This window comes from Chinchilla lanigera, unplaced genomic scaffold, assembly GCF_000276665.1.
Source record: "Chinchilla lanigera isolate Chin_1 unplaced genomic scaffold, ChiLan1.0 scaffold00022, whole genome shotgun sequence".
Lineage (NCBI taxonomy): Eukaryota > Metazoa > Chordata > Mammalia > Rodentia > Chinchillidae > Chinchilla > Chinchilla lanigera.
The window spans coordinates 19,130,357-19,143,000 of record NW_004955423.1 but is presented as its reverse complement, the minus strand read 5'-3'; the positions used below and the strand labels follow the sequence as shown (position 1 = coordinate 19,143,000).

The 12,644-nt window shown below is 37.2% G+C and overlaps 1 long non-coding RNA gene across 1 annotated transcript in view; it reads right to left on the bottom strand.

Moving 5' to 3' along the window:
* Window positions 1–5,785: 5,785 nt before the first annotated feature.
* Window positions 5,786–12,644, bottom strand: part of LOC106148524 — a 67,224-nt gene continuing 60,365 nt past the window's right edge. The window contains exons 3-4 of the long non-coding RNA XR_001234055.1: window positions 6,399–6,459; window positions 5,786–5,941 (exon numbers count right to left, since the gene is read on the bottom strand). This is a non-coding gene — a long non-coding RNA (uncharacterized LOC106148524). The remainder of the gene's footprint in view (window positions 5,942–6,398; window positions 6,460–12,644) is intronic.

Below are 12,644 nucleotides of genomic sequence, written 5' to 3'. Positions count from 1 at the left end.
CCACCTTGCGGCAGTCCTTCTGCCTCAGCCTCTGGAGTGGTCAGGAGTGCACTACCACACCTGGATTTTATGTGAAATTTTGAAATTTTATTATTGAGATTTTGCATTTATTTTAGTTTACAATATTTTATTAAAGTATTACCCTGATTAATACATTTTTGCATACTGCCTCTATGTTTTGCATAGAAGTCTGCCTGAATTCCAAACTTGCATTTTATTATCTACATTTTACAAATATAAAAGTTGAGAAGGATGTGTGTTAGGAGACTTTTCCAGGACCCCCCATGATATAGTGATGGAACTGGTAACTTCCTTAGGTATTAGGTACTACTCTTATATTGATGTTGCTAATTTTACTGTAGAATGGCTCCATTTTGCATTATCTCTTTAAAGAAATATGGTAGCTATTTTTTTTAATCAAAGAAAGTAGAAGACCAAAGACCACCATTTCTCTACTTTTTGTCTTACCATGTCTCATCCCTCTAGCCCAAGTGTTTTTGCAGTATACCTTAGAAAAAAATAAAGAAAAATATAAGATTAAATTTAGATCTTTGAAAAATTATATTTATTAGCAAATGTGCAAAATCAAACTTGTTCTGTTGTTTATTTGCTTTGGTGTGTGATTTTAGTTCAGTCTGGCCTTGAAATCACTATGTAGAGCAGTCTGACCTTGAACTTGTGAGTTTCCTCTTGCCTCCTTTCAAGTGCTGGGATTATAGGTGTGTGCTACCACACCTGGTTGATTCTGAAAGAAAGAGAAAAAGAAAGAAAGAAGAAAGAAGAAAGAAGAAAGAAAGAAAGAAAGAAAGAAAGAAAGAAAGAAAGAAAGAAAGAAAGAAAGAAAGAAAAGAAAAGAAAAAAGAAAAAGAAAAATATAAACAATCTGATTTCCTTGGGGAAGGTTATTCTAAAGGGGTTGGAAGTATACCCTGGATATATGGTTTTATGTGTATAATATTCTGGAAAAAAACTTGTTAGGATTTCTTGCAAAAAAAAAAGTGTATTGAATTGATTGGAGAAATCCCCTTGTCTCATTAGAATCTCAGAGCATCTCCTAGGGTTTGTGGCAAATATGAAGATATGTATTTAATAAGCCCACAGAAAATTTTCTATCACTTTCCATCAACTTGAAAAGTGCAATTCAGATGCAAGAAACTTAATGATGCATTTCTTGGAAGCTTCTCTTCCCTACCCCCTCCTACAAAGTGTAGGATCTGCAGCCACTAATAAGGGTCCAGGCCTTGAGTGTACCTTGGAAAGTACCCTTCTCTGGTTACTGTACTTACCCTTACAGCATACACTCTGCAGGAGAGTTAGGCATAACTGTTCCACTTGTAATGGCTTCTACATCCTCAGGAAATAACCTGACTTTCACAACTGCCTTTTATACAAACCATATTGTGAAGATTTAGTGTCATATGATACCAGGTAAGTTTCTGAATGTTTTTTTTGTTTGTTTGTTTTTTGTTTTTTGTTTTTTGTTTTTTTTCTGGTACCAGGAACCGAACTCACGACCTTGCACTTGCCAGGCAGGCGCTTTGCCGCTGAGCTAAATCCCCAGCCCCTCTGAATATGTTTTAACATATTTCTACTTTGGCAGGGCTTGTCCTCTGAAATTTAGATTTCTGTATAGATTTCTGTGTAAGCATAGTTCTTCAATGGCTTTACAGAAAATTTTAATATTTAGATTATCCATTTTTCTGTCCTTTTTAATCCTTACAATAATATTGATTTTCCCATACACTTTAAGAAAAGAAATTTTCTTAAACTGATACAGAAGAAATAGGACTCTGAAACTGTTAGATGTCAAATATGCCCATTTCCTGGTCCCACTTTTTGAGGAATGAAGTCAAAAACCAAAGGATGAAATTAGGAGAATTTTAGTAGAAATAAGGTGAGAAGAATACTTCCTGGCTTTCCAGGAGGGGTCCTGATTGGGGTGGCCACCAAGGCCCTTTGTCAGGGGTAACTTGTATAGCAAAGTCACAATGTGGGTACAACACGGGTCAAACTACCTCTAACTTATAGGATTACAAGTACAGTCATTTAGCGAATATTGATCCAAGAGAGAAATGATTTTTTTTTTCCAGTACCGGGAACTGACCTCACAACCTCGTGCTTGCCAGCAGGTGCTGTGCCACTGAGCAAAATCCCCAGCCCCTCAAGAGAGAAACGAGTCATGTCCCAAGGATACATGGAAAGAACAAAGGCATTTTAGGGAAGGGAAAGGGCCAGATCCTCTGGTCTCCCAACTTGTCTACTGATACCTGTCTGGACTTCCTGGACCAAGTGGTGCTAATTACCATATCATCTCAAATTATTATTTATCTCATAAGGAGGCATTCAGGCCTGGCCATTGCACTTTTATCTTGAGGCCTGGCCTTCTTCACATGTGTCTCCCATCAAAATTCTGATGTCTTTACTTTTGTGCTAGCTTTCTAGAGGGCTCAACATTTCTCTAACTGTATCTTAATTTCTATGAAACTTAGCCGCCTACAGTAAAACTATGAATGACTTCCTGCTTCTCCTAAAAGTCCCAAATCCTTCACCTGACACAAAAGCCCTCAAGAGCTCTTTCCTCGTGGCTTTTCCAGTGTCTTCTGTCCTCCTTAGCTTCCCATCCTTGTCCGGTGGTACCACAGCATCTTTCTGTTCCTTGAACTTGCTCTGCTTCAATACATTCATACTGTTGGACCATGCAGCACTATTTCACTTAGCGTTAGTTGGATCAATCCTGAGTTAGTGATAAATAAATTAGCCCAGCTGTCATCTAACCTGCAATACTTTTCCTAACCCTCAAGACTAAGTTAGTTGACTTTTTGTTTTGTCACATGCCATTTGACATTTTTCCTACGACTGATGAAACTGTGAAATAATTTCATGTTATCTGACTTTCTCAACTAGTCCATAAGATGTTTATAGGTAAAGATAAAAATCATTATGGCTACTATTTTATCCATCATGCACACACTAATATACATATGCATTCAATATGTTAAATACATAAGTGAATTGAACATCAGTAAATAGTTGGGAAGTACATTAAGGTGTCAGGAAGGAAGATATATAAATTTAGAAAACATTTGTGCATGGATGGTATGAACAAATTAAAAGCATTTTAAAACATCTCTTGTCACCTCTACCATAAAAATAATGGTCGCTTAGAATGGCTATATCTTGCAGCCTTCCAAAGAATCCAGGTGTAGTTATGTGGCAAAATAACCTATTCTGCTTTATAACTGAAGCCTCCTACATCACATTCTGGCAAAATTGTTTACAAGCAGGCCAAAGAATGCCTATTCCCCCTTCCTGCACTTCCTTCTTTCCGAAATGTAAGTGCTAGTTGTGGTTAAAGAATATAAAGTGGCCTTGGAAATTACGACCATGTATTACAGATAATAGAATGAGGGTGAAGGAGAAATACCTAACACTCAGAGTATCTTAACCTTCCTGAACATTTATATGAAGCAGATATTTATGTTAACTTACTTAATTCAATGTAATTTTGAATTGATCTTACCCTACATTAGCACAATTATGGTACCAGAGGAATACATGTGATTCATCAGTGAAAGACTGTCATTTAAATTTAAAGTAATTTCTTTTTAAAAGTTAGAATTTTATAAATGCTTAACCTATTTATCTAATGAAAGCCCCATGGAATTGTAAAATGGAAAAAGAAAAACCAATGCTCTTTTAGAAACAAATAAGGATCTTCTCAGTAGATCTCAGGAGCTTCCAATTACCAACACCATCCATGTCTTCCTGTGTTGCATCTACTCTCAAACTGCTCTTTCAAGGTCTCAAGTTGTCTTTCTCCACCATTAGAATATAAAGTTCTTCAAGGAGCTGGGGATTTAGCTCAGTGGCACAACATCTGCCTGGCAAGCATGAGGTCATGAGTTCAATTCCCGATACAGGAAAGAAACAAACAAACAAAAAATAGAATACAATATAAAGTTCTTCAGAAATGATATCTGAACCATGGTTTTGAAATAACACCACTCACACAGAAAGCTATCAGTATAGACTGAGTAAATGAATGAATTCCATAAAATTTTTTTGCTTGTTTTGTTCCAGGGCCTCTGTCCTTCAGAATAATCCCAATTTAAAGACAGTAGAAAGATAATTATCCAAGTATCTTTGCTTGAATTATTGAAGTTGCTGACTCCAATCTGCTATGAAACGACTACATAAGAATTCATTTCGTACATGATTTTTACACCTCAATGCCCAACGTTACTCTTCCCACTTGCTGCTGATGTCCTAGTGTCACCTTCTACAATGCATCGGCCCCCTAATTCCTTTTAGATCATATCAATCATCTCACAAATATCCTTTCACTTCGAAATAAAAGCAATGGTAATGCACTAAAAGTGCTACAATTCTGGAACAATGGATATTGGGGGGGTGCAAGAAAGCATGAACTTTTTTAGCTGAAATCAATTTAAGCACATTTTAATGTTCAGAATTTTTCATTCTCATTCAAATGAAAATTCCTCAAAATATGCTGTCTCCATTTGCAGAGCAAATCATTACAGAGAGAAGTGTATGATATCTATTCATCTCTAGCACATATTTTCCATTTGAAGACATGTGTCAGTAGGGAAGTATGTTGTTTCCTTCATTTTATAAATTATTTTAAAATGCTAAATCAAGTTTGAACTATATGCATCATACAAATGTCTTTGTACTGCGTAATAAATTATGCTGGCTGAATATTTTTCTTAAATTAGTTTTAATAAGTAAGGAATCTAAATGGAAATGAATCATATGCTTGTGCCACTCCTGTCAAAATGAGTTTACATAAAACGACTATGTATTAATATTGCATAAGAAGACCTTTAGGATATAAAGAAGGTAGTTAAAGCATTTATGAAAAGAATAATTTCCTGAGTTAAATTTTAGGAGCAGTATTATATTCTTTGATTCACTTACATTAAGTACTAACATATTAAAAATTCCAAAGTGGAAATCCTTATACTAAAATATTGTATATTTCATTTTGAAAAATACGTCGGTTTTTCGCAGAGCTTTCTTTTGAATATTTTCTCATTTCTTTAAATGGATCAAATGCAGAATAATCTTGCTTTTGGTCTTTCTAGCACTTTCCCTAGTCTTGTGGGTTCAGCCCTACTCCTGATAAGGAATAGCTATGTAAATTACTCTCATGAAAGAACAGACAAGATGTCAGAACTTGTAGGTTATTTTCTCAATTCTGTTCACTGGAGTAATTTGCCCAGATTTTGCAAACTTCACTTTTTCTCCAATGTAGCACTACTTTTAGTTATGCCATTCTAAGAACCTTGGGTTAATTAGTGCACATTAAAAGCATATATTTAAGAGTTATTATTATTAATGAAATGGGGAGATTTGTGACTATAATTGGGAGTGAATTCTTCCAGGGTTTCATTGAAAAATTTAGTAGAATGGCAATAGGTATAGCTAGTGGTAACACGTTTGTCAGTATTCATGAATTCCTAAGTTCAATTTCTATCACCACACACAAAAGAAATATTCAGTGGTAAAGATATTTCTTTTTGTCCCAAGGTCAAAAACTTTGTGTCTAAGTGATGAAAAATTGCAAAGTTTCAGGATTGTACCCTTCCATTTAAAAAAATAAAATCTTGCTATTAGACTTAAATGTTTTGGAACCGCATAGTCTACTCAAACACTAGCAGCATTTAGGACAAAAATTGGCAGAGAAAGATGCTGATAACATTCAGTGAGTTTTTAGCCCCGATTAACCCATGTAGAAGTACATTGTGGAGGAAGCCTACTGTTGTGATGCAGGCTACTGGTGTCAGCACGTTCAATACCGGTGTCCTCTGCCAAAACAAGAGCATGTGCTTTCTTCCATCCAGTGAATCCCTGAAGTCCCTGCCTAGAGGATGACCGTTGTTTCAACCACACTGTAGTGAAGCAGCTTCCCGGGTGATATCTGTCAAAAGAGTTTTTAAAAACTGATTGCTATTTTTTCCTTTTAAATTTGATTCTGTCACTCAAGGAAATTTCTGTTAGGTTTCTGGCTGTCATGGTGATAACAGAGCAGAGAACTCCGCGACATACACATAACAAGGGCTAGAGTTTGCAAAGATAGTTTGGTAAGCTACTCAATGTATGGACAATAGCTTGCATTCTGATTGTGTCTCAAGGTCCCCCGCAAAGCCTCATGCAGTTGTAGGTGAGACTTTTCAGAGGTGGCTGCATCTAAAGTGTGTGATGTGGGGTTAAGTGTGTGATGTTGGGATCAAGGGTGTTACTGCTAAATTAGTCCACCAACTGGTTCTGCATTGTTCTGGGAGTTGATCATGGGAAGGCCCTGTCTGGGTGTGAGTGCTGCGCTACCTGTTTGGATAGAATATAAGGGAAATAAAGAAGAGAGCTGTTGGGTTTACCTGCTACTTGCTGCTCTTGCTGCCTCCTGCCTTTTGCCTTCTTCCAGGGTCCAGCTCCAACCTACGGAACAGGCAGAGGCGGGAGGGAATGAACTAAAGACAGAAGGGTCTGGAGGACTGGAGAAGGTAACCAGTGGCTTTGTTTATTGAGCAAAGCACTTAAGTACAGATTTGTTAGGCAGGCAGCCAAACCCTTGCCCTAGATTCAACCCCAAAGTTCCTGCTTCAGTTACAATCATTGCTTAGGGACATAATGACCTGTTCAGGAGCACTGACTCTCGGGATAGACCCAGTGCTTTCCCACAGATCAGCCCATTACTTTCTGCCCTTACAAGGAAGTTGCGCCATTGTTTTGCCATGGGGAGGTTCTGTGTGGCCTCGCCCAGCTCGGTCCCCAACATCCTTGCACACCATGGACTATTTTTCCTCTGCAATGTTAACCTGCCTTACAGCCAGCCAGCTATGAGTTGAAACCTCTACAAACTGTGAGCCACAACAGACCTTCACTCTTCTAACTTGGAGTGTTGCACAATTTGTCTCAGTAAGGAGAAAAGTAACTACAACAGCCTGTAACAAATGAATAAGAAGAATCCCTAAAACCCTGGGAAAACCTGGTATATAGAGTTGTTACCGCATTATAATACTTATATTGTCCAATTCTCAACCAAAATTGCAGAGCATTCCAAGAAACAAAAAACTTGGGGCCTCTCAAGAGAAGAAAAGAAAATGACAGAAGCCATATGAAGCCATGTCACTGGATTTAGCAGAGAGAATGTCTGAAAAATATTCAAAAAGTGAAAGGGTACACGATATTCCTTTGAAGTGATGAAACAGTTTTGAAGAAGACAGAACAGTTTCGCTATATGTGAGTACACAGCTGTTGAATCATATAATTTTTACAGTGTTAATTGCACATTAAGAAATTTCACCTAAAAATAACCTAAACAAAACAGAGACAAGTAAAAGCCCTAATATCACAGAGGTCAGTACAGAGCAAATATTTTATACTCAAACTCAAACTCAAAACAACCAGACTGGAAGTATTTTTGAGGAATAATGTAAATTAGTAATACTCATAAAAACTAACAAAAGGGAAAGAATACAAGTAGATGATTTTAAAGTGAGATGTGACAAATAGACAATAAACCAAAGAACTTTCAAACTTTCTTAATTAGATAAATGCAAATGCATTAGCAAGAGTTTTGATTGAAGGTGTTCAAAACTAGAGGCCATTGCAAAGAGCTGGTGGAAAAAGTCTGGGGAAAAGGATTGAAAAGAATTTAGGAAAATTCAAGAACCTTATGCATAGACATACTAAGCCTCCACATTTTAGTAATGAATTTATATTTACTTCACGTAAATAACTCCAAAATTTGCTTAGAAATTTCCTTGAAATCCTTCTTAACCTGCTGAACTGTGTATGTTTGGGAAGAAATCAGAAATTATGGTTGGAAGCAAGGGATTCAAGTCTAGAAATCTAAGCATCTCTATGAGCAGCTGCCCTTTACAGAGAAGTTTAAAGTTTGACAGACCCGTTAAAGTGGAGAGATTCCAAACACCATGACTTTCCACTGTAATCCAAGGAGTCACATCTCAGAAGTAAAAGTTGTACCCACAGAATGAGAAATTAACCCTGAAAATTAAAGACTTAATTGACAGTTGAACACAATAACTGAACCAAAATGCAGAAAGCTAAGCAAATACAGTGAAATGGTAATTACAGTGAAAATAAGATCTAGGCACAACTTTAATTTTAGTACACTGTAGCAGTTTTACAATGCATACCGTAGTCGCTGAAGCAACACATGAAAGAAAATAAAATGACCTATAGATAATAGGGTGAAGGAGTATTAGGGACCGGCATAGAAAGAGAATGAGCACATAAAGGAAAAGAAGCAAAAGACAAGGAATGGCAGCGATCAACACAATGCTTCCTAAATCCACAGAAAATACCCTATGAATGCAAAGGAAATAGAACAGCATGGTCAAGTTTTCAAGGCAGAAATAGGTGTGATCAAAAAATACGGTGAACTTTTAGACCTTTTTAAAAAAATTATTGTAATAAAAGACATATCATCATCAATCATTCTCAAAACTCTCCCTGTACTTTTAACACACTAATGCCATTCTGCTTGCCTCTTTCGGAAGCAGTTCTGGAAGTCCTCTTTCCTGAGTGTCTTTATGAGGCCTAATAAGAATACAGAATGCTTTTACAGAGTGCCATCCAATGAAAATCCAGGCTTGTAGAAACATTTCTCTGTGTCTTTAAACACTTATTCAACAGTCAGGAAAGGTAAATGTTGGAATCAGCTGAGAACACAGAGGCAGCCATGACAGTGCAGCTGAAGACATGAAAGAAGACCTAAGAACTGCATCAGAAAACAACAAAAAGTTCGGGATACATGTCTTCAAATCAAGGGGGAGTATCTTGAGAAGTAATAGCAATGTGCCTTTTCCTGTAGTCACATTCTTTTTTAAATTTGTATTTTCACTGTAAAATCACACCCATTTTCAAGGTGGTTAGAAACAGAAGACAAACAAACAAGGAGAAATAAAAGCATAGGAAAGCATGGAAACACTAAGCATAGGCAAGCTGCTGTGGCTATTTTGGTATCAAACTAAGTCTTAAAGAAAAGTGTATTGACAATGATAGAAAAACAATTTTCAGCAAAGAATGGGCATATTGGTAAGCAAAGACCAACGGTGTCAAATGTGTGGCAACTCTAATTAAAGCTGAAAGTTATGGAACAAAAGTCGTCATAGATACAAAGTGAAACAGACAAATTCACACTTGTAGTTGAACACTGTTAATATGCACTTCATGTATTTAATAGTACACTTGTGAGGGCTGGCGAGTTAGCTCAGCTGCAAAATGCCTACCTGGCAAGCACAAGATAGTGAGTTCGATTCCTAGTACTGGAAGAAAAACAAAAAAACAAAGAAACAAATAATAGTATACTGGACTTACTGCCATTGTCTTCCATGTTTCTTGTTTCTGTTTTTTCGATATGTATACATAATAATTAAATTAATACTGCCTTATAAGATAAATAAATCAATCTGGTGCTGGGAAAAAAAAGAAGGTGGATAGAAGTGGTATAAAATAATTGAAATGTGTACGTACATGTACCAATTGCCTATAGTGAGTGTCATGAGAGGTACTGCAAACATGTACTAGTAAAAGTCAAACAAAATGCTTAAAAACTACTGGTTTACCATAAACACCAAGTACACAAAAACAATTTTAAAAATATTATTAATCTTGTATATGGAAAGATTCAAACCATGCTTTTATTTGATGTGACCTAACAAAGATAACTAGAAATTCATATCTAATTATAAAATAATGCATTTGGAATATTCTCTTATAAATCTTATGCTATGTCACAAATTAGGCCTCAACAATTTTACAATTTGATAATTTAGAAAGTCTGCACTCTAATCATAATCCATTTTCACTTTTTTTTGTACTGGGAATCTAACTAATGACCTCAGGCTTGCCAGGCAAGTGCTTATGCCGCTGAGCTATATCCCTAGCCCACAATCGAATTAAGTTTAAAATGAATCACAAGATAACTACGAAAGTCTTATGGAACCAGAAAATTGGAAGGACATCCCTGAATATTCTATTGTTCAAATAAATATCGCAAAAGAAACTATATGTGTGTCTATGATTTATAGGAGTCATGTGGAAAGACCTCATGAACATTATGGATTTCAGCCAAAGGAGTGCTTAGGAGTAAATGCATGGTGTTAAGTGCTTATATTAAGAAGAAAAAAAATCTTAAAATCAATAGCCTAATAACACATAAATGAGTTGAAAGCCATACATGATTATAAATTGGAAAACTCAATAATAACAACTATTTCACTCAAATTAATCTATAAATTCATTTAGTACCAATCAAAATCTATTTTTTTTTTTTTTGGTAGAGAGTAATCATGAACTTGTTAGTCTCCTGCTTCAGACTTCCAGAATGCTGAGATTACAGACTTGCACTACTATGTCCAGCAATAATTCATAGAACTTTTTCTGTAAAAGTTGGCAAACTGATTTAAAACTGATTCAAATATAGGAATTCAATATACCTAGAACAAGTAAAGCAATCTGGATAAATAATGTGGAACATTAATTTGATCCAATGGCTCACTCTAAGGCTACATTAAACAAAATTCTGTGGTGATTTTGCAGGGGTAAATATATAAACAACTTGAACAAAAGGGAAATTCTAGCAAAGTGTCCACCAGTGGCAGTGAGATTTTACATAGGTGTAAAGGTAATGTGATTGGGGAAATATTAATTCTTTTAACAAATGATGCCTTATGCAATGCAGTCTGACTGTACTCTTTTAGTGATTGACAGCTGAAAACTTTAAATCTCACTTTCTTTTGCTCACCTTCTGCCTTTTAGCTGGGCAGATTGCCAAAGAAATCCCAGGTGCTTCTTCGCTTCCTTAGTGTTAGTTTGGAGTTTAATTCCAGTTGAAGAAACTTCACTCTGGCTTCGTTCCCTCAACACTATCTAAAGTCCAACCCAGAATCCTTTCCAAGTTCTCCCAAGCCATTTACAAATGAGACTGGTGAGCTGGCCCTATTCTTCCCAGAAATCCTAGTTTTGCAAATAATAAAATGTACTATAATGTCTTGGTAGGTGTGTTTAGCATCATCAGAGTTTACATCTGAACTAAGATTTGTGTGAGATTCAGTGTTGTTTCTGCAGGGGTGGCTATAGCAGCAGGATAATTGAATATCCACATAAAAATATAAAACTGAACCTGACCATAACATCCTATGATCAAATCAGTTGGAGAAGAAAACTGAGAGAATGGTAAAAGAGGCTGTTATAGAATACCTAGGAAACAATGGCTGCAACAAGGTTTTTAAAAAGAAAACTAGATGTCACCAAAACTAAAATCTTCTCTTCCATAAAAGTGAAGGATAAGAAAAGACACAGAGTGACAGAAAGTATTTGCAGCACATGGATCTGACAAAGTTTAGTATATGGAAGAAATATATGCATACATATGGTTTGATCATTGTATAATTAATACGTATATGTACCAATGCCTCATGGTGAATGTGTTCATTATATACTGCAAAAGTGAACCGATAAAAATCAAAATGAACTAATAAATGCAAAATTTTAAAACCCTTATTACAGTAAAAGATATTGGCAACACTGATGGGATAAATGTGTTTGAAGGCAGGTATTTTGAGTGCTGGTAAAGATTAGTGGTGATGTAACTTTTACTGTAATTTTTTTTTTTTTTTGGTCTTTTTGAGACAGGGTCTTGCTATGTAGTTCAAGCTGGACTTGAGCTCACTTTGTAGTTCAGGCTGGTCTCGAACTCGCAATGATCCTCCTGCCTCAGCCTTCTGAGTTATCATATATTTTAATGCAGAAATTCATGGGGAGTACTGAGCCAGAGGTACTGGGAATCAAACTCAAGACTTTGTGCTTGCCACACAGGCACTGTGTCTCTGAGCTATTTCCCTGGCCCCAAAATACTCTCTCTTTGCTCCAAACATATTTATCCCATCACTCTGATTTTGGAAACTTTCTGGAAGCATTTTCTTGAGTGCTTTTAACAAGTGTTATCAAAATATGGGGAATGCTGCTGCCAAGTATCTGCCAATGGAAAGGCTGGCTTGGAAAAGTCTTATAGTGTGCCCTTTTCTACCTGATTCAGTGCATCCAGCACCACCTGGCTTCTGGTTCTTCCCTAAGGTCAAAATGACCATGAAAGGTAGATGTTTCAATCAGTGCAGGACACTGAGACAGCCACAACTGTCCAACTAAAGACATGAAAAAGGACTTCAAGAACAGCTTCACAAAGAGAAAAGAACTGTAGGAACTGTGTGTCAGAAGTGAGCAGGAGGGCTTACTCCCTGCCTTATAGGCCCTGGAAGGAGGGCTTCTGGTGCACAGGGAGCCACGGGTGGGGGCGGGGAGCCCCGGTCTTCTGGCTGGCTAGCTTCCTGCCTCGTAGGCCCCTGGAGAAGGGGCCCCTGGTGCCCGGGAGGCCACAGGGCAGGGAGCACTGGCCCTTGGGCTGGCCCCCAGCCTAACAGGCACCTGGGAGGAGGGCTGTGGTGCACAGGAAGCCACACGGTGGTGAGGCCTGTTGCAAGCCAGCCCTCAGGGTGGCCACCACTGCTTCGTTGAGAACTACCATGACACGGAGAAACATTGACACAATTGGCCCACCATGCACCAGCTGCAGATGCCCACCCACAGATGTGTCT